The sequence below is a fragment of the Pleurodeles waltl genome, chromosome 6, assembly GCF_031143425.1.
Source record: "Pleurodeles waltl isolate 20211129_DDA chromosome 6, aPleWal1.hap1.20221129, whole genome shotgun sequence".
In the NCBI taxonomy this organism is placed as follows: Eukaryota; Metazoa; Chordata; class Amphibia; order Caudata; family Salamandridae; genus Pleurodeles; species Pleurodeles waltl.
The window spans coordinates 429,799,576-429,822,479 of NC_090445.1; positions in this window are offsets into that span (position 1 = coordinate 429,799,576).

A 22,904-nucleotide genomic window follows, 5' to 3' on the forward strand; every position below is an offset into this window, starting at 1 on the left:
TGGGGTTTAGGATGGGGGTTCGAGGTAGTTTTTAGGACAGGACGGGGTAGGTTTTAGGGCTCATGGTTGTGGGTCGGGATAATTTTTAGGACAGGGTGGGGTAGTTTTTAGGACAGGGTAGGTTTTAGGATTTAGGGTGGGGTTAGGGTAGTTTTTAGGACAGGGCAGGGTTGCTTTTAGGACAGGGTAGGTTTTAGGATTTAGGGAGGGGGTTGTGGTAGTTTTTAGGACAGGATGGAGTACGTTTTAGGTTCGGGGTGGGGGCGGCGGGTTGGGGTAGTTTTGGGACATGGTGGGGTAGTTTTTAGGACAGGGTGGGTAGGTTTTAGGGTTTAGGGTGGGGCAGGGGTCAGGGTAGATTTAGGACAGGGGTGGGTAGGTTATAGAGTTTAGGGTGGGGGTCAGGGTAGCTTTTAGGAAAGGGTGGGGTAGTTTTTAGGACAGGGTAGGTTTTATGGTTTAGGGGGGCTCAGGGTAGTTGTTAGGACATGGTGAGATAGTCTGTAGGACAGGGTAGGTTTTATGGTTTAGGGCGGGGGGTCGGGGTAGTTTATAGGACAGGGCATGGTAGGTTTTAGGGTTTAAGGTGGGGGTCGGGTAGTTTTGAGGACAGGGTAGGTTTTAGGGTTTAGAGCGGGGTTCAGGTAGGGTTTAGGGCGGGGTTCGGGGTAGTCTTTAGGACAGGGCGGGGTAGTTTTTAGGGTTTAGAGTGGGGTTGGGGGCTTGGGGTAGTTTTTAGGACAGGGTGGGTTACGTTGTAGGGTTCAGGGTAGGGGCGGGGGCCTGGGTAGTTTTTAGGATGGGGATAGTTTTTAGGACGGGAGTAGGGTTTAGGGCGGGAAGTCAGGGTAGGTTTTAGGGCAGGGCAGGGTAGGTTTTAAGGTTTAGTGTGGTTGGGTAGTTTTTAGGACAGGGTGTGGTAGGTTTTAGGCTTCAGTGTGGAGTGTGTAGTTTTCGGGACAGGGTGGGGTAGTTTTTAGGACAGGGTAGATTTTAGGGTTTAGTGGGGTCTAGGTCGTTTTTAGGACAGGGTGGGGTAGGTTTTAGGGTTCAGGGCAAGGGGGTCAGGATAGTTTTTAGGACAGGGCAAGGCCATTTTTAAGACAGAGGAGGTTTTAGGGTTTACGGCAGACTTCTGGGTAGTATATAGGAGAGGGCGGTGTAGGTTTTAGGATTCAAGTCAGGGTAGTTTTTAGAACAGTGTGGAGTAGTTTTTAGTGCGCAGGGTAGGTTTTAGGTTTTAGGGCGGGGTCTGGGTAGTTTTAGGATAAGGTGAGGTAGGTTGTACGGTTCAGGATCAGGGGGTCGGTATAGTTTTTAGGATAGGGCGTGGTAATTTTTAGAACAGGGTAGGTTTTAGGGTTTAGGGGTTTCTGGGTAGTTTTTAGGACAGGGTGGGGTAGGTTTTAGGATTCAGTCCAGGTAGTTTTTGGGACAGAGTGGGTGGTCTTTTAGGACAGGGTATGTTTTAGGGCTTAGGGCAGTGGGTCGAGGTAGTATGTAATTACAGGACAGAGTAGGTTTTAGGGTTCAGGGCGAGGGCGGGAGGTCGGGTAGTTTTTAGGACAGGGTGGGGTATTTTTTAGGACAGGGAAGGTAGATTTCAGGGTTTAGGGTGGGGTCAGGGTAGTTTTTATGACAGGACTGGGTAGCTTTTAGGTTTTTGGGGTGGGGAGAGGGTCGGGGTAGTTTGTAGGACAGGGTAGGTTTAAAGGTTTAGGGCGGGGTGTTGGGGTAATTTTTAGAACAGAGTGGGGTAGTTTTTAGAACATGGTAGGTTTTAGGGTTTAGGGTGAGGGGCAGGTGTTTTTCAGACTGGGTGGGGTAGTTTTTAGGACAGGGTAGGTTTTAGGGTCTAAGGGAGGGGCAGGGGCCAGTTTAGTTTTTGGGACAGGGTGTGGTAGTTTTTAGGAGCGGGTAGGTTTTAGGGTTTAAGACGGTGGGTCAGGGTAATTTTTAGGACAGGGGTAGTTTTTAGGACAGGGTAGGTTTTAGGGTTTGGGGTGGGGGGCAGGATAGTTTTTAGGACGGGGTAGTTTTTAGGACGGGGTAAGTATTAGGGTTTAGGGCGGGGTGGGAGGTCGGGGTAGTTTTAAGGATATGGTAGTTTTTAGGACAGGTTAGATTTTAGGGTTCAGGGTGGGGTCGGGGTAGATTTTAGGACAGGGTGGGGTAGTTTTTAGGACAGGGTAGGTTTTAGGATTTAGGGCGGGGCGAGTGGGTCATGGGGGTAGTATCACACAACCACGCATGGCATTACCACATATAACTTTACTAAGCATGCTTTTACAACAAAATTTGTTTTAGTTTTAAAGGCATGGGTGGTAAAGGCATGCATGGTAAAGACACAGTTATGGTTCTGACCGCGTTGTTAAGCCATGTGTGGTTTTGCTATTCTTGGTTCTGTCATACAACCGCCTGTCAAGTGTGAATGTCCACATCCAGATATATTATGTTTTTGGGGTATAGCACAGTATTCAGCACTTACAAGGCATCCTTGTGCTATTGAATGTATTGCTATACAGACTGCGGTCATATGTTTCTGAGTTTTTTCATAGTGAGAATATGTGGGGGGGTCTCTCAACCTTCTGCCTACCCTGTTTGACAACCCTATTAGTGGGTCTCGTGTATTGGTTATGGTGTGTGTCAGTCTCTCCTTTTCCAGTATGTGGGTCTGTGTAGTTCTGTACCAGTGCACCTCAGTATCTTCCTGACCCATTGAGCATGTTTGTGTCTTGGGGCCATATGTACGAACACTTTTTCCCATAGACACAGAATGGGTAAAAAGCTTTGCTACATCTGGCCCTTGGTTCCTAGTGTTCATGTTCAAGTCTGCCTGGCTCAGTATGTGAGTCAGTCCCCCTCTCTCCCTCTTTCTCTCTCTCCCTCTATTTCTCGGTCTCTCTCTCTTCTCCCTCTCTCTCTCTCTCTCTCTCTGTCTATCTATATCTTTCCATTCAGTGCAGGTATTAGTTTCTCTCCAGCCCTGTATGCATGTTAGTGCATCCTCTGTCTTAGTGGCCCAATGTCAATATATTGCCAATTTTGGTGTCTGTTTATCTAGGCCAATGTCAGTTTACCCCTTGCACTGGATAGTATTGTCATTCCCGGCCCAGAAGTATGCATCATCCACTCCAGTGCTTATGACTCCTTGAGTGAGTTGCTCTGTATATGACTCCCTGCCTCAGTGTCTGTGTCTCCCTGTCTCAGTTAAAGTGATATTCACTTTGTCTCAGTGTACAGAATTCTCAAATGCTCTTGAGAGGTCAGCATCTGAAGAGAGGCGCCAAGAAGACAGCATCAGCAATTTTAGTTTGGGTTGCCTAGTGCTTTTTGCAATAGTGCACACCATCTTCAATAGAGAGGTCCTGGAACACAGGCATTCCCTCCCTATAATGCCTAATAACATTTGGCCACTCAGCACAACTGCACATATCGCGAGGAAGTAAATCACTGACCCCCACTAAGCCCTCAGCCTTCTTGCACTCTCCATTTGTGATACTGAAGGAGTTGCCAGACAGTGCAACTTCACCCGAGTACTATTTGAGCATGACTGCACCTCCTCATGCTCAGAAATTAAACTGAGCGCACAAATAAAGCTGGCACAATGGGCAGAGGGTGTGTGAGCATTAAATACAACAGTGGTGTCAGGCAAGGGCCAATGGCAACTTCAAAACAAATCTGTTAACTGCTGATCCAATTCAACAGTGCGAATAAGGAGCAATCAAACCAAACTGTGTCTTGGACTTCCAGGTTTTATATTTCGAGACCTAGGGTGAATACTAGATCCAGAGTGTGACATGTTTTGTGGGTTAGGCTGTAACGAAGTTGTGTGACCCCTATCATACCCTGAGAGCCAATTACTTTTAATGCTTGTTTGTTGTGCGATATGTTTAGCTGGAGGAGGGGTCTCCAACCTTTTATGTAGCAAGAGCTACTTACATTCAATCTGAATCATCCTGAGCTACTAATATTATTAGCATTGTAATAGCGACCACTTCAGATAAATGACATTAGAGGTTTACCATGTGCAAGATTATCACCAGTGATCACCTCAGTTCAGCAGTCAAAATTACCAGCAGTCATGTTAAAAGGTTTTGCCAATATGGAATGCCTCTACATGCGTAATACATAACCATAGATGCAATTCACCGGGACCAAGATAATACTATAAACAATAGGGCTCCCAAAAAGCTACATGATTCACTACTCAAATGTCAGATTTAAATATATTTTGTAAATTAAACATTTTTTCTAGAAACATCAGCACGAGTACTCAAAATACATACATCTTGGTTCAACTACACACTTTTCAATTTTGGTACGCTTCTATCAATTTAACCAAGCAAAAGCTTTTAATTTAGTAGGTTGATTTGCACACAGGAGAGCTAGTTGTAGGTAGCTAGAGAGCTACCAGTAACTCATGAGCTACTCTTTGGAGACACCTGAGCCAGAGGTTGTAGTCTTTCAACAAAAAGATCTGGGAAAACTGCGGTGGGTAAGACTCAATCAGAGATTTCCTCTAGAGTAGTGGTACTGCATCCTGGTTTACTGTAGACTACTGACAGGGTGGAGGACGAGGTGTGGCTGGTCAAGCTTTGTGAGGTGAAGTGTTTGGAAGAGCTGGCGTTAGCTAACGCACTGCAACTAAGGATATCTCAGCCATTAACTCCAGCACTACCCCCTCTGACTCCCTCGTTGAAGTTCAGTGGATGATTTCATAAGGTGGCGCAAAGAGTACTTCAAGAAGCAAGTGCACCAAGATTTTGTGACTCCTAATATTTTACACCTTTACTCGAGATTTAACTTTGAGTAGTGAGAAGGTTGTAAAGTTCTGGGTAATCTCTATTGTGCGGAACAGAAGGCGAGTCCGGCATTTTCCAGTTCTTGTGTGGTGGGCTTGTTCTACAGTGAGGATTTCTGGGATCCTGTTTGCGTTTTCCCTCCTCAGAGACAGTTTAGGGCATGAATATTATTTTGAAGATTTTCATTCCTGCTTGGGGAGGACCTGGGGATTGTATGAAAATGCATCCTATCAGATTTCGGAAAGAGGTTCAGTAGGACTTGCCTATTTTGCACTCCTACATTGCTAGAACAGTTAAAATTATTCCCTGTAGTGAAAACCGGGTGTCTCTAACCCAAATGGTTCACAAGTTAGCCCAGCACAGTGCTACCGTGCCATATCATTACCTAAAAAGATGGTGATTAACTACGATTAAATAAATGGGAATGTTTACTTTGGTCAGGCCTTGTGAAGCTGCATGCAGTCTGGCACTTACATTTCTAACTTTAATGTTGCAAGGCATGGAGAAAAAGTTTCTCTCATTATAACTACTACCTTGAAATGTAACATAGAATCAGTGTTTCTGGTGAGTGTTTGAGTGAGTCGCACATATCCAGCCCTTCCCCAGGGTTAAAAAGAGATTTATTATCTCATTAGCTGACAGTCAGTGTTAAGTGCATCACATCTGCTCTGTAACACAATTCCTTTCTTAGTTGCATTTTGTTTCAGTATCTTGCAGCTGTGTCTTCAGACAGCAGATTCGGTTTAAAGCCTTCTGACATTTACCACGAAACGTTTACAGTAGAGTTTTCCGGACTCCTTCCAGGTACACTAGACTTGGGTTTACACGAAATGGGTGACCTTGTTGGTGAACTACAAGAGGCTTGAGTACAGGGATACAGAACAAGGGCTACGGTATGCTGGAGCTCAACCCTCCCCAGTGGCGGTCAATGGGGAAGATGCAAGAAGATGCAAGGCGGTCTGAACAGACTCTCACTGTGTCCAGGAAGGCAGTCACAGGTCCTGGCTTACCGCCACTGCCAAGCAGAGTTGTGTAATTGTCACAAGGTCATTGGTGCGTGTTGAGTAAACACACCACCACCAGCCATTGCCAAATGATTCCTTTCACTTCTGGACGTTGCTGTCAATTCTCCACCGTGGCTCCTGCTGGAGTTTCTTCATGGTCATGATGGCACTAGCGGGCTGGGCCCTGGGATGATGCTAATGTCTTCAGTTCAGGCAGGCTGCAGATTCCACAGTTCAGAGTCTATGTCAGGAACATGGTCTTCCAGATGGTCAGGGGGATCAGCCGTCTTCATGTTTAGGAAAGCACTTGACATGTTTTTTTCAGTTCTTAGGGATGCTGTTTATCGTGGGTGAAAAGCCAGTAAAAGAAACAGATATTTTTGATTGTTTTTTTTTCTTTATTGCAAACTCTGTGCAAATAGAATTGGTGGTAAATGATGTGTATTCCAGTCTTAAGCTAAATAAGTCTGTGTAGCAGTTAAGGTGGGAAGAGTAAAGGGAGGGTGATTGTGGTCACAATCAGGCCTCATGTGTAGAACTATATTACACGGCTGCCACATGCTCCTTTAGCAGCGATCTCAGTCAGATTAAATGCATGATCCTCAGGGAGACTACATTTATTTTACACACGAGTTCTTGAAAATCTCAGTTTACGGGTGACTAAAAATGCTGGGCCCCAGTACTCAAGATACTGACACCAACTTGGAGGCTAGCCCATATCCAGACGAAAGAGATCACTCTCCTAAATATTGTCACCACCCAGTCGGGTCTGTGAGGAACTGGAGTGTTAGACTCCAATGAAACTCCACCAATCTTCCTCCAATAGAGATTGGTAGGTAGAGAATGAAAGGGATCCTTAACTAACTCAATCTCATTGAGGGAACATGGGAAGTAGGGATGATGTGAGAGAGAAAGCTTTTAATGGGCAGGCTCGGTCCCTCTGATATTCGGAATGGGTCCAGTCTCAGGGTGGAGGTGACAACATTAGTGAAAAGGCTACCACAGCTGAAACAGTACACAGCATTGACAATGTAAATGTTCAAAAGGTGAAGGTAAGTATATATTAGGTTCCAATGTTTACTGTGGCCCAGTCGGTAGTTAAGTGCTACCAACGCACCTGGTACTCTGTTTGGACTAGCTGATGGTGAACACAAGGCATACCGTGTAACTTTATCCGAGCTTGGGGATGCTGCTGTATGGAAGGAGCATCTCTTACACCAGATGAGTGACTCATGAAACGTAAAATGCTGCTGGCAGGTGCACAGTGGCCACAAGGATAAGCCAGATGGATTGCTAAGGGTGTACATAGAGGAACTGCATTAGGAAGGTATCATAATGGGAGAAAAGAAAACACAGAGAGCAGGAGAGGGGGAAAACAAAACATATGTGTGCAGAATTTGTGACGGCGAATGAACTGTACTGCCAAGGGAACCAAACAACTTTTTCTGGTGCTTCTTCTTAAATTGTCCCTGAAGCACAGGTCCACGCTTTCAGATGGGTCCAGATTGTTGCCTAACCTGCATGGCCCTTTGTATCATGGTGGTCTTCCATAAAGAAATCCATGAACAAATGAGGATAGCAGGAGGATAAGTTTATTGTACACTAAACGTCCTATCCACTCTCCAACTGTCTCTCAGCTCTTCTCAAGAGTCTTCCTCCTTACATTTTTACATGACTCCATTCCATTCCAGATTAGAACACAGTGACTCCATTCTGCCTATGCTTACCACTAACATACATATGTACATATACCTTGGATACTACACACATCCCTCCTTTACACAAAGAAAACACTGTTGCAAATGAAACACAAATACATTCTACATTATAGTATTATTCTACAATGAATATACACATAACTATTACAATTCTTATGTAACATACTCCTGTAAGTATTTTGGAGTTACAGTTTTCCTGTCAGATTTCCTGACCCCAATTGTTGAGTCCCCCCCAACAGGTTCTTTTCCAGCCAGGTTCTATTTGAGTACCACCACCCGATTGAGATTCCAGATCCTAGAGTCTTCTCTCTTAACTGCATTGGTGAATAACTTAACCACTCTCACAGGTTTAGACATGCCTGCATTTCCTCCTTTCCTCACAGGTTTTCTTATTAACACCCAATCTTCTACTTGAACCTTTGTTTCTCGTACTGACTTTCTTGTATCAAAATTGTCTTTGCAGGCTATTATTCTCTTTTCTTCTCCAGTTAGTATCTGATACCACCTGATCTGTTCTAAATTCCATATCATTCACCCAAGTGGGTGCTACCTGAGTATTATGATCCCTTAACTCAAAAGGAGTTTTCCCAGTTACAGCATGAGGAGAAACCCTATATGCCTCAATTTTCTTAACCTCCTCTTTCTTCCAATTTAGCCCACTGTCTTTGACCATTGCTATTGTTTCTTTTAGTACTCTATTAAAGCGTTCCACCATACCATTGGTTTCAGGATGATATAGCGAACATTTCTTGTGCTGTATAGCAAGACTTTCCAAAAACATCTCCAGTTCCTTGGAGACTAACTGCACTCCATTATCAGTGAGCATTGGGTTAGGAATACCCTCTCTTCCAGATACCTCTTTTAGAAAACATATCACATGCTTTGTTTCAATTCCTCGAGCAAACATTACTTCTGGCCACCTTGAATATAAATCAGTCAGGACTATGAGATACGTATCAAATCCATCCCCATGAACTAGACCTAAAATATCAAGGGCAACTTCTTCCCAAGGATGAGTAGGGCGATCCCTAATCTTCATGGGCTGAACCTTAGGTTTGACAGATTTCTCACTGAATACACATCACATACATTCCCTTGCTGCTCTTTCCACTTGACAGCCCATACCTGGCCACCAGTATGTCAATCGTAACCTCTCTTTGGTTTTTGATATGCCCTGATGGCCACAATGCACAAGAGTATTTAGTTCCTCTCTAAGTCCAGTTGGCGGAACCATCCTTGTCCCAGGGAACCACACTTCCTTTTTCTCAGATAATTCTTCTTTAACATGCCAGTACTTTTGAGTCTCCAAACTCCCTTCCATCCTATTCTTTCAACCTCCTTTTATTAATGATAGTACCTCTAACATTATTTTATCAGATTCACACTCTTCTCACCACTTAACCTCAGTTATGGTACTATATTCAATTTCACATATTGTTTCATCATATTGACTTTCACTGTCATCCTCCCCTCCCTGATCTCCATCATTTATCTGCAACAATCTCGATAGCATGTCAGCAACCCTGTTCTGTTTTCCAGGTATATATTTGACTTCAAAGTCAAACTATTGCAAGGCTACTACCCACTTGGTGATTCTGCTTGATATAGCATCAATACCATTTTTTAAAGATTTCACAGAGAGATGTATGGTCTTTTCTCACTTCAAATTTACTTCCCCACAATAAACTCCTTAATTTCTCAATGGCCCAATGGACTGCAAGGGCCTCCCTCTCAATCACTGAGTAATTCAATTTAGTACCCTTCAAAGCTCGTGATAAGAACAGTACCACTAGTTCAGAATTACCTTCACCTTGTTGAAAAACAGCACCTAGACCCTTCGTGCTGGCATCAGTAATTAACACCGATTTGGAATTAGGGTCAAAGGTTTTCAACATGGGAGCCTTCCCTAACCTTTCTTTAATCTCTTTAAACTCCATCTCGCATTCATTACTCCAAACAAATTCCACACCTCTTCGTAGTAATTTCCTCATATTTGCACACATCCCTGCAAACCCTTTCATGAATTTGCTATAATATTCAGGCATACCAATGAATTTCATTAACTCTTCCTTATTAGATGGTGACTCTAGATTTTTAATAGTATTCACTAAATCCCCTTTTGGAGTAATGCCTTCATCGGTGATTGTGTGACCCATGTACTCTATTGAATTCCTTCTGAATTTACATTTCTCTAGTTTGATAGTCAAACCAAATTCTTCCAGTCTCTCCAACACATGTTGTATTCTCTCATCATGCTCCGAGCTGTCTTTCCCAAACACTAGAACATCATCCTGATATACTCTTATGCCCCTGAGATTTTGTAATACCCTCTATAATGCTCTTTGAAATACAGCGGCTGCAGAAATTAGTCCAAATGGCAGCCTGACATCCCTGAATGTGCCAAAAGATGTGACGAAAGCAGTGAGATCCTTTGAGTCATCATCCAGACTTATCTGATGGTAAGCTGATGTTAAATCTATGGTGGAAAATACTTTTGCCCCATGAAGTAACATCAACATGTCTGAGATATTGGGCAATGAATATCTGTCTACCACCACATTCTTATTAAGTTCCCTCAAACCAATGCACATACGTAGACTGACATTGGCTTTCCTGGTTGCGACCACTGGGGCCAGCCATTCAGTCCCTTCTTCTTCCTCAATAATCCTTTCTCTTTTAAGTTTTAAGTTTTCCTAATTCTATTCCCATTCCCTCACGCACTGTCACAAGAACATTATGAACCTTGTTACACATAGGTTTTGCTCCTTCCACCAACTGGATGTGTGGAGTATACTGTCGGAGATACCCTAGCCGGTCTTGGAACACCATAGGAAACTTCAATTTTAAGTTTTCCACATAATCATCTACCACCACACTAGATTTCTCACTCACTCCATCCTGCTCACCCACTGCATTCACAAGCAATTCTTCTCTCAATCTTATAGGAGGATCACTATTGGGATCAAGAATTACTCCTAAATCTTTTTGATCAAACCAGCTCAAAATGCTGTCACCCTTTTTTGAAATATAACTCTTTGCATTGGTATATTTATGTTTGAATTCAAGTAAACCCCAAAAGTCTCCATATAACGTAATGGGCTCACCACCATAAGCATACGGACTGATATCAGGTTTGAACAACTTATAATTGCTTCCTCCCTGAGCTACATGCTTTCCTGCAGAATTCTTAATTACTTGTATACTATAATTTTTCCCTTCTTCCTTCTTGATATTTTTGTCGTAGTTGGACTCTTGCTCTAGGCAAGACTTCTGGTTTAAGGATGACGGTTCTTATGTTTGTAGGTGACTATGCCAATCCTACAACAAATCGCAACTGTCGTCCCAACCGTCCCAGCTCACAAGCAGCACCTCACCAAAAACCAAAGCAGTAAAAGGTGATTTGTGGCAGCCTTTATGCATGGACTCAAGACTGTGACACCTCAGGGAGTGTCGGGGTTAAACGGAGATTACCTCTTTCTCACATGAACAACATGTCTCAATCAAACACAGGCAATGAAGAAGATGCAGTAAAGTTTCAATAGGTTTTATTCAACAAAACTGCAATCTGCGGTAAGTTGCATGGGTTGCAATGATTAGGATAATGAACAGTGCAAGAAACAGAATGGTAAAGAAAAGAGTTGTTAATACAAAGACCTCCACGATCGTTCAATATCATGAAATGACATGAAGTGACATTAGATAGTAAATCTGTTCTATTACCCTAATGAGGTGAACCTGACCTAACCCAAAAGAGATCTAGGTGTGATAAACCTAATCTGCCAATGTCTTGTCAATGAGAAGAGCCCCCAACCCTCGTTACCTTGGAATGAGGTCTCTAACTCAGACTCTGTAAGGACATGAAGACTGGGTCAGCGTCAATGTGACGTGCAGCATCGATAGCAGCGATGGCATCTGGTTGGAATCCCTCTGACTACCTGTTTAAGTGAGGAGTATTTATACAAATCTGCTTGGACCCCTGATGTAGGTCTGTTCCCAAACAATAGATAACAAAATAGGCTTGGGATGGTAATTTATATAAACAATTCCCTCGAAGACGTGAACACCTACAGTATCTTTGTCGCTTGATATTGACACCTTAGCACGGTGGCACCGATAACGCAAAACTAAAACATGGGCCTAAGTAAAAACAAGGCAGCCATCTTAAAAGATTCAATTAAATAAATGCGCTAAAACAGAACTAGCTAAGTAGGGTAAAAGTCACTAGGTGATGGGGCACGAGTCTGCAAACCAAAGGCTAAGCTAACTCCTGTAACCCATTAAAACAAACTAGGATTCACCTCACCCTCCCCATTGTCGTAACAAGTATGACGCCATAACTTGACGCCACCAAAGGTGAATGAATCCAAATGCTAAAAATGCTCTGGAATAAAAGCCAAAAGCTTAAAAACTAGATAAAAACTCACATTTAAAACGTGTTAAAAATCAGTAGCTAAAAAACAAAGGAAGAGACCTCATGTCGACCATGACAAGCGCAGCAGGCCAAAGTAAGGGCAAGGAATGCAATTATTGAATTTGGTATTATAAGCCAATCATCAAATTGTCTAACAATAGTCATGATCTTGAAGAGCATCTTCGAAGCCATCGAACGGAAAGGACCTCAGGAAAGAGGCCACATTGTCAGATGTTAGATCGATCACAGGATAGGCAGACGGATCCACGGAGCAGTAGTGCGTAGTAGTCTCTTGTGCAGGTCCACCTGCAGGAGTGGCACTCTCCACAGCACAAAAAAGAGCCAGATCGTTCACCAATGGTGGCTCGTAAGTGGCATCGCGAATCAGCTTTAGTCTCAAGTGGCACGACCGTGAATGAACCCTCATCGGGGACATCAGCAGTGCTTGGTCCACAGAAGGCACTGGCATAACAGCAAGACACATTATAGGCATGTGTTCGAAGAGGCACCATACCCAGCGAAAGAATGGTTGCACGCACCATAGGAGTGGTCGGAATGACAATGAACAATCACACTCCAATTCCTCTAGCAACGAAGCATCAAAGACCTGAACCATGTGTTCATGGCACAGTTGAGCTGGTGGCAGTGGCTCCATTGCTTTGCGTAGCTGGAAAGACACAACCACTGCAAATCAGAAGAAAAAGCAGCAGTATTCCACCAATCAATGGCAAAATTATAGGAAAGCCGCCAAACACATTTGAAAAGAGTGAATGGATGGCCAATGGAATGACTCCGAAGACAGTCTGGAAGATGAACACAAATCCAGACCCAACAGCCTTAACGAAATGGATAATCCCAGTAGTGCTTGAGTCGTTGAAAATTCTGGATACCAGCTCACCAAAGTGCTTGGGGAAGTTGATATTTAATAGGGATTGTATCTCGGCTGATGACCTCGCAATCTGGAGAGCAGACATCTCTCTAGTTGATTGTTTTTTAAACAGTCGTGCCTTTAGTCTGCTCAGCTTGTTATAATTTACATTAGTAGTATCAATGTGAGGCCACATGTCTGATACTTTTATCTCTTGTGTTGGGGGGAATAAAACTTGTCCACAACACAGAACGACCTTAGAGACTGAAATTGTGTAGGCAATTCCTGGTCGCATACCCCAACAGCTTTGGTCGCTTAGCACCACATAACTTCAATTCAAAAGTACATGAAATGCTGGTCGAATCAAAGGGACGGGAGTACCCTTCAGAAAACAGGTCAAGTTTGTGACCCCCGCATTACAAAGGCCGTGAAGGGACACCTGCTTGCAGATCATTGAATGACTAACAGTAGTCTCGCATTCGCCTAAGCTGAGAAAGACCTCTGTTTCGCAGTTCAGACATTTGTATTCAAAAGGGCAACTCCCACTCTTCTTCTAATGTAGCTATCGCCTAGTGGCTCGCACTTGCCAATGGAAGATGTTTCAGGCATTTCGAAAAGCGAAAAGTGGAAATGGGCAGGTTAATGATGCCATGTAGGAGCCATACTGTTGAAGGACTCTCTGCAAATGTGAAATGCAACTTTTCTAACTTCTCTATGTGAAGCATGGTGAAATTTGCTTCCCTTTTAGCCACTGTCGGCTGTTCCCTGGATAAATTAAAGGCAGTTAACAATTCACTACCGTTAATGCTCTTCCATTGAACTCGCCTATTTTTCAAAGTCTGTAATGTCCAACCTAACTGCATGATGGAAAGCAGCTGACTTTGCCCATGATATAAAAGGGACATGTCTGTCTGAATGATATCTATTGCAGACAACACTATGTTTGTCAGGGAGTAAATCCTGTTGGACAGAGTGTTTATGCCGTTATCGCCAACAGCTAAAGCCTTTTCCAAGTTTTCCTTATCTATTTGCCTTAAACACACAGCAGCTTCTATCTGAGAAAGCTTCCAGATCTCATTATACGTAGCGTAGATGAACCTTTTAGAACGTGGCTTCTTAGGATCTAGCAAAAAGTCCTGCAAGTCTAGATCCTCAGAAAGAGTCGTAAGATGTTCTTTAACTTCGGTTAAAGTGTTAGACTGTACCCATTGTTGGCACAGTTTGCCCACACTGTATGTTGTAACTATACCCGTGTGTTGACCCGAGACGAAGCAAGGGTCTGGCCGGCTAATCTTGAAACCACCTAAGGAATTCAAAAAACGTGCCTGATATCCATTGGTGTCTACTGGCCAAATTAAACACCAGCCGCGTCTGGAAAGTGAAGAGTTATAGGTACCAGCCTAAACCTTTGCATCTAGCTCTTCCTCTGTGACATTCAGGAAGAATTGCCAATCATTAAACTTTGACGGTGTGGGGATACTGGGTGTGTTAATTTCTTTTATTTTTGCCACATCCAAACAGGATGTCTGTTGAATAGTGTCATTTAAAAAGATCATTTGCACTACAACATGGGCCTAAGTAAAAACAAGGCAGCCATGCTTTAAATGAAGCTTCCCTACCCTGTATTTGCCAATTTTGTGTTCCCCATACACTCTTTAAATCAACAGTGTTCCTCCAGTATTCGTAACCTTCAACTGCAAGATGGGAAACAAAGGAATCTGAATAAATCAGCTTTGTATCAGTTAGCAAAATGTTCCTAATTTTTGAAGGAGGTAATTTCAAATAATATGACTATGGATGTTTTGTGTCATGCCCAGAAAAATAAGTACATTTATCTGAATAGCGTTTTGGGCTCCCCTCAGGTGGCGTTAAACAGTGTTCCGACTGAGTGTAGTTAAGTACTGGTCTGTGTCTAGTGACAGCTGGTTGTGCTGAATCATCAATGTAAATGACAGTATGGTATCTGTCATGTGGCAAAATATCTAGAGGGCCGGGGAACTCCTGTTCGTATTGGAGATATTTTTGTGTCTGAAGTTTTGGATCAAAGGTGTAGCCAACATCGGTGGCAGTCAGGGAAGTTGCCCACTGAATCCAGCGTGGATATAATGCTTTAGCGTTAGCAACGCTTGCTTTGGTGACGGCCTCTAAGGCTGGCACCTGGGTAATGGCAATGATGCATTTCCCTTGGGCAAGTGGCCTCTCCTTTACGACAGCCGTCTGAACTGCAGTTAGAATCTTTTCTATGGGTGCTAAATGTTGTTCTGTATTGGAGTATAAATAGGATTTATATGCTATGGGCACTGTGTCTCCTTCGTTAAAGGTGACATAAGTAAACCCAATGGCACCAGCAATTATTCTGATGACCAAATTTGTTTTGTTGTCACATGTGTGCAAGTGTTGTGCTTCTAGCATGTCCTGTTGCAATTCCCTAAGGATGCGTGTGTGTTCAACTGTACAGTGTCTGCTAGAAAAATCAGGGCATATTAAGTGATAGAGTGGCTTGATATGTTGTGCATAGTCCGGAATATAAATTCTGCCAAAATTGAAGAAACCAAGTAAAGACAGTAATTTCTTGAGTGTGTTGGGTGGGTGGAGTTGAGCAAATTTTTCTAGAAAGTGTGGGGCCAGGCTCTTCCCCTCATTTGATAGCTCGTACCCCAGGAACAAGACACTGAGAAAGGCTATTTTCGTTTTCCTAAAATTGAATTTGTAGCTGAGGGCTGCTAATCCTAAAACGATCCGATCGACCCTGGCAAGATGAATGTTGAGGTTGTCATCTGTGAGATAAATATCATCCACATAAGACAACGCCTCGGGATCAATATCATGCAATATTGATGTTACTCGGGCTGAGAACAGCTCTGGGCTGTTCTTGTAGCCTTGTGGCAAACGGCAGAAGCGTTTTTGTGAGCCAAATGAGAATGCACTCAGGTCCCGACTTTCAAGTGCTAAGGTCTGGCAGAAAAACCCGTTAGAAAATCCAACATTGTTTTGTATTTTTTATGCACTATATTGTTAATTAGTGCTGTGCTATGTGAATTTTGTATAGCGAATGTACGTGTATGACTGTTTAAGTGTCTGTAATCTAAGACTATTTTATAAAAATGGTCGGGTTTTGCAACTGGGAATAACGGGTTATTCATTGCAGAGATGCAGGGCTCAGTTACTCCCTGGTACCCAAGTTGAGTGAGGATCTCCCTCACTGGAGCTTTTGCTTCATGCTTAACACAATATTGTGGCAGAGGTTGGGGTGTAGACCTGATAGGTATTACATGACAAGGAGAGTCCTTGTCCCAACCTACATGATTACGGTATAACAAAGGTGCCTGTGCTAACGCCCAATTGACAGCGAAGGCCTGTTTTAGCGCCTCTAGATCAAGACCAGAGAAAAAAGGCAAAATTACATCTTCCCCAAGTGGGAGCTTACGGACGTGCATGGGTGGCCAGTCCCTTTCGACCAGCAGGATATCACAACTAAGTTCATCCCAAAATATCACACCAATGGTACGCTCTACATCTCCGTCAATTTGGATATTTAAATCATAAACCCTGTTGGTTCTGCAGTCTCAACTGCAATGAAATTGCTAGTTGCTGTAGAAGATCCAGAAGATCTTTCAGACTCTGGTGACATATCGTGCCCTCTGCTGCGCTGTCTATCAGTGTCACTGCCTACGGCTTGTTCTTCAGCAATGTTCTCAAGTGTAATGGCATTTTTAATTGACAGTGCATTCACCTTTTTCTTTTTAAACTGTGGCTTTTGTTGTGGGGACTTATCTTCTTTTTTATCTGAAAACTGTGGTGAGTCTTTCTTCTGTTTCATGTATTCAGGACGTCAATCAGGACGGCCCCCTCTCTCGCTACGTCTATCCGGTGCATCCTGAAAGGAACGAGAGGGACGTGAATCAGTATATCTTTCAGGAGCTTTTATATTTTCTCTATTTCTGAGAGTGTATCTCCTATCAGAGTTCTCCGGATGTGGAGAATCTGCTCTGATTTCGTCTATCTTTAAATTGTTTTTGTTTATACCAGCGCTTCTTAGAACCCTCCTGTGCTTGTTTAGTACTTTCCTTAGGGGTGGTACTCTGTAATTCAAGCTTCTTCGGTTTGGCTTCCAATCTATCCCGTTCTATACTGGTACAGGTGTTGGAAATAATTTTCGTTAGCTCTTTCAACCGGTCCAAATGTGGAATCTCTCACAGGTGCTGGCGTATAGCCAGTGCTACCACTTCCCCTTTGATATTAATGAGTATTATTGAGGGGACTGCATCAAAGTTACGCAATAATTTCATCCCCAAATCTAGGGCTGGTGCAGCCCGGCGCTCATTCTGTATTTGTTTTAACACTTCCGGGAAGTTGTCAAGTGTCAGAGTACCGTCTGTGGTAGTATAAATTGCAGTGAAGACTGTACCCCATATGCCGCACTCATCCACCAAGGGAACCATCCTGAAGGGCAAGCACATTGTGAAAATTCTATGTTTCTCCTGTGGTCCCATATGGGAAACACAGCTTCCAGCTGATTTGTTTTCTGGGCTATCCAGAACTATATTTTCTCTCTGGGTACTTTACCCATGATGGTATGTACTGTTTGTGGATTGATTCCAGTAGCCAATTGATATCCAGCAGGTGCTGGTGGTGCTGGACGCACTGGTGTAGTGTTCAAAGTTCACATTACGAACTGAATAAGTCGTCTGTAAAGTGTTACTAGCTCAATGTATAAATGTCGCAGGTCTGCTGCCTGCATATTTTGTATACCTGGGTGAGGTGTGTATGTGGCAAACATAGGCCATGTTGGTCCTTCATTACCTAAGGGACCTAATCTCACGGGTTGTATTACATGTGGTAGGGTGCCATTTAATCAGTTCTGATGTCCTTGATAAGAAATCGGAATCTCAAGATACTGGTATGCTTGGTACCGTTGAGGTACGTTTGCAAATCTGTATGTGTGGAATGTGAATGATCTTTGGTCTTCCTCAGGAAAGGTGACCCAAGAATAGAATGTTTCTGTTTGGTAGGCTTCACTAGCTTCTACTATGAATGTGACATCCCCGCCCTCATCTGTTAAGCCATGCTCTATGAGGTGTAGAGTTAGTGGTTGTCTAGCATTCTCAGGAATGTCTATGACATTAGGCATGTTGTAAAATGGGTAAAAGAGATGGAATACCAAATGGGGAGAAAAGTCATTTTATAAGTTTGTGCTCGAACAACCTACAGCCTAATTAGGTAGTCCCTGTTCAGCTGAGGAGGATCTTCCCCAAGACCACGGATGTCTCCATATAATGGTACTTAGGGTACCTGTAGTAGGTGAGACAGTGATAGTCGGGGTATCTGTAAATTAGTGCCTAAACACCATCGTTAGTGGTGCCATGTCATAGTTGGACTCTTGCTCTAGGCAACACTGCTGGTTTAAGGATGACAGTACTTATGTTTGTAGGCGACTATGCCAATCCTACAACAAATCGCAACTGTCGTCCCAACCCTCCCGGCTCACAAGCAGCACCTCACCAAAAACCCAAACAGTAAAAGGTGATTTGTGGCAGCCTTTACGCATGGACACAGGAGTGTGACATTTCAGGGAGTGTCGTGGTTAAATGGAGATTACCCCTTTCTCACATGAACAACATGCCTCAATCAAACACAGGCAATGAAGAAGATGCAGTAAAGTTTCAATTATTATTATTGATCAAAACTGCAATCTATGATAAGTTGCATGGACTGCAATGATTAGGATAATGAACAGTGCAAGAAACAGAATGGTAAAGACAGGAGTCATTAATACAAAGACCCCCACCATCTTGCAATATCATGAAATGACATGAAGTGACATTAGATATGAAATCTGTTCTAATACCATAATGAGGTGAACCTAATCTCTAACCTAAAAGAGAGGTAGGTGTGATAATCCTAATTTGCCAGTGCCATGTCCTAATTAAAAACAAGGCAGCCATTTTAAAAGATTTAATTAGATAAGTGTGCTAAAACAGAGCAAGCTAAGTAGGGTAAAAGTCACTAGGTGACGGGAGCATGAGTATGCAAGCTAATGTCTAAGCTAACTCCTGTATCCCATTAAAACAAACTAGGATTCACTACAGTTTCATCACATTTCATCACATTTGAGAGAGTTTACAATTACCAACACCTCATCCAACAATGGTTCATCCTTCTGCCAAATCTCTTCCTTATTTTTGTATATATTGCACCCTAGCAGAAACTGATCTCTAATCCTTTCTGTAATAACAGACCAAACTTGCATGAGTAAGCCAACTTCCTTAACACCGTTGTACAATTTTCCACACTTTCACTTTCTTTCTGATTCCTCCTCCCAAAATGATACCTCTCCAAAATAGTACTAACCTTGGGTAGATGATGTCTATCTAATTTTTCCATACATACTTTATGCTCATTTAAATTCTCATCATGTACTTCTGACAGATTATCAAATACGTCTTGACCTTCCGAACCCAAACAGTGTAACAGTAGTGCAGTTTTTCTTTCTGCACTCAATGATGCCCCACACACTTTTGCATATATTTCAAAAACTTTCTTCCATTTCTGCCACTTAATGGGAGGATCTCCTGATAAAGCTAAAAAGAAAGGCGGAGCAGTAACATTCTCCATAGTTGTTACAATTATAAACTTGAAATCACCACAAAAAAACAATATATGTGTATATGGTAAATTGTAAGCAAAACATTCTTATCCTCTTCACTCTCTTTTCCTCTCTTATGTTTTTTAAAGAAACAAAAAACAAATAAATGACACCTGTATAGTTCACAGCCGATGTTCCCTAAATAAAGTAGAAGTTACACTCTGCACGCAGTACTTCCACTGAGAGGAGGACAACGATGTTCACCCAGCTGACTTGTGCTCTCAGAACACAGAAAAGCTGGTATAGGAAACACTTCCTTTCTAACGTCGGGTCACAATGCGTACAGGGAGACACTTCCTGTACTAGTGCCTGTGTTTACCTCCTGTTGCATGTCCGGTCATGATTGAATACTTCCGACAGCACGTTGATCCTTGTTACGTGGACTGACGCTTCCTGAAACCAGTGCGTCCACCGTAATATGCAGTGTCCATTCATGACACTGCACGAGAACACTCAGCGAAAGCCTGGAAAAAACAGTGAGTGTTGCTATTGTACAAATCCTTCCTGCACACGGCTGTTCCGTTAATCCCACACTTGTTTTTTTAAAGAGAAAGTTACATACCAAAGTAAATATTCCTCAAATGCCACTTTCTTTTGCCCACTCCATCCGTCATGTCGAGAAGTTCCAAAACGATGCAAAATCTAATCCATTCCAAAAACACTACACAAGAGTGAGGTATGCGCAATGTTCTCTGTAGGCTCTCTCCAGCCCAGCAACTGTGTTGCTGGGCTCAAGAGCCCCTTCTGTGCGTATGTGTTTGGCTGGCCACACATACATACGCAGTGAGGGGCAGTGCTGAGCACTCCCCCTCATTGCTTGTCGCCCCCGTGGCCCCACCCCTTATACACCAAAACAATATTAAACACAGTTTATTATCGTTTTTTGGAAAAGGGTTTTCAGCTGCGACTGGTGGTGGGTGGGCAACGCTTCTGCACCCTTATGGAGGAGCCGCCCCTGGTAAAGAGTAGTATTGCTAATATTTCCTTGGTGCCAGGGGCATTGCAACTATGGCTATTTAAAGGCATTCTAAACGGATAAAGCCTTTTTTACATTATTGCTGGCAACTCTAACTGATGCACCAAGGTGACCACAGCTAGTAATCTTGCATGGAGTAGCCACTGATGTATTTTGCCTGATGTGCTTACTGTTACTAAATTAATATTATTAGTAGTGATTTTCATTTAGTATAAGTAGTTCTTGTTATAGAAAAGGACTGAGTCCCCTGGTCTAGACTATAGGTTGCTGTTCGCCGGTTGAACTGTGCAGATATGGAAAATTGTGTGAGTTTAAACTTAACTGCTGCAGAACCAGTCAATGCTTTAATATCAAATGGACCCTGAAAGCTGTGAGCAGATTTAAGGTGTGACCCAGGAACTACTAGATGTGCTGTGAACAACCAAACCGCTCCCCATCAAATACGTAGGTGATGGAGTTCTGTGACAGTCCACAAAGTTCTTCTAGGAAACTGTGGCAAGTAACAAGTTGCAGATCTCTGATTGGTGAAAAGTCGAAAGGAATTGCAGTATGGATTGCATAGAAGATACATTAATGGAGGAAAATACGGAAGGCCAAATATGGGGGTGAAACTCATATGTATGACAAAGTAGACCATACTTGGAGAGCTATGAAAGCATTTGTTGTAAGCAAACTTTGCAAATGGATCTCAAGAAATTACTCCTCTTGATATTCTGATATAAACAGTGCATATATGTGTCAGCAATCAGTCTCAGACTCCAGGTTCACTAGGGGTCAGGCCTACAGAAAACGATTCCCAGCCAATTAGGACTTCGTTTCCAAGGGCCCCAGCAAGTTACAGAATTGGCACTAGCATACACCGGAATTGAGGCACTGGAGAACGAGTAGGTGGAAACTGGGATAGCTTTTTATGTCTTGGGCTGCGAAGCTCAGACCAGTGGATTCAGTTGTTGGTTTCTCTTCCAGACTATTGGAGGCAGTAATAAAATACCACTGTAACAATGTGTTATAAACTGTTGAGAGTTACTAACATAATTTTACTATTCTTACTTTACTCATCAAATTTATCATGGAAATTGAGTTATCTTTTCCTACAAACAAACATTAACATGTCTAATTCATTTCATAATAATTGAAGCTTCATGAATACTTTACATCAATTTATATTTAAAAAATACTAATATTTATTCATATTCTCAAACAATGACAAAATTAAAGTCCAAGATGTTGTTTACTACACTACAGACAACATGTATTTCACGATCTGTCTGAAATGCCGCTTCTTCAGGGCTGTTGAGAAATCAATATAAACAAATAAAAATTAACAATTTGAACTTTTAAATAGATTGATTGAAACTATACTGTTATATATGTATTACAACATTGAGACAATTCAAAAGTCACAAATTTAAACCCTCTCATCTTTTCCATTTGAATCACAAACTGTAACAATTTGTTAATGATTTCAACAGAACGTCTGAATCCCAGGGCGCTCCTTAATTCACCCATCTTGATTACAACCAATGTTTTTGCATCTGTTGTAGCTTACTACATATAGAATATGAGTATAAGATCTCAGTAGTTAATGTCTTCTTTCACTTTTGTTAACTCTAGGAACCAAGAATGCATTTGAGGGGTGTGACACCCCAAACGCCCCCCTGTTACTACGACCCCACCCATCCCACCTGGGCATGGTTATATTCCCTGGGAACTCATGACTATGGTTTTGTACAACACCATGGCTTAGAGTCCCCCCTGCCTTGGGATCACTAATTTTAGATGTATTTTACTGTATGTTGTTACAAAATGGGTTTCTGGCTGGCAGAGGTATGCTTCCTGTCAAAGAAAGAGGCACAATTCTAGTCAGGGTAAGTCTCTAACACGCCCTGAATTAACCACAGTAGCTTGGCACAGAGCAGTCAGGCTTAACTTGTGAGGCAATGTGTTAAGCATTTGTACAACACTGAAACAGTAAAACAGTGAAAACACTACACAAAAAGATACAACACCTGGTTAAAAAAATAGAACTTAATTTAATGACAACAAAACGACAAAATCCAATAAGTAGAACCAGAGTTATGCATTTTTAAAGAATACCCTGAACTGTAGCGCTGAAAAGCATAAAGTGCCAACAGGAGCTATCTGGTCACTGTAGACCGGGTCAAATCTGAAAGTTCAGTCTGACCGCAAAGGAGCACAGGTTGGATACAGGACCAGCCTAGGCCCGCTGAAAAAGTACCTTGTTTGCGCCTACGTCGAGGGAGATGCGTGGAGGAGAGGAGGTGATGGGTCATCAATCCTTAGTATAGAGGCGATGTGTCAGCTCCGAGCCTTGCAAAGTCGGAGATGGGCCGTAAATGGAGGTGATGCACAACGCCGTCAGCGATGCAATGTCCTCACTCCTTAAAGCCGCTGCGATGCGTTGGTATTGATGGAGATGTACCAGCTCCAAGGGGTGCAGCAATGTTGATACTGG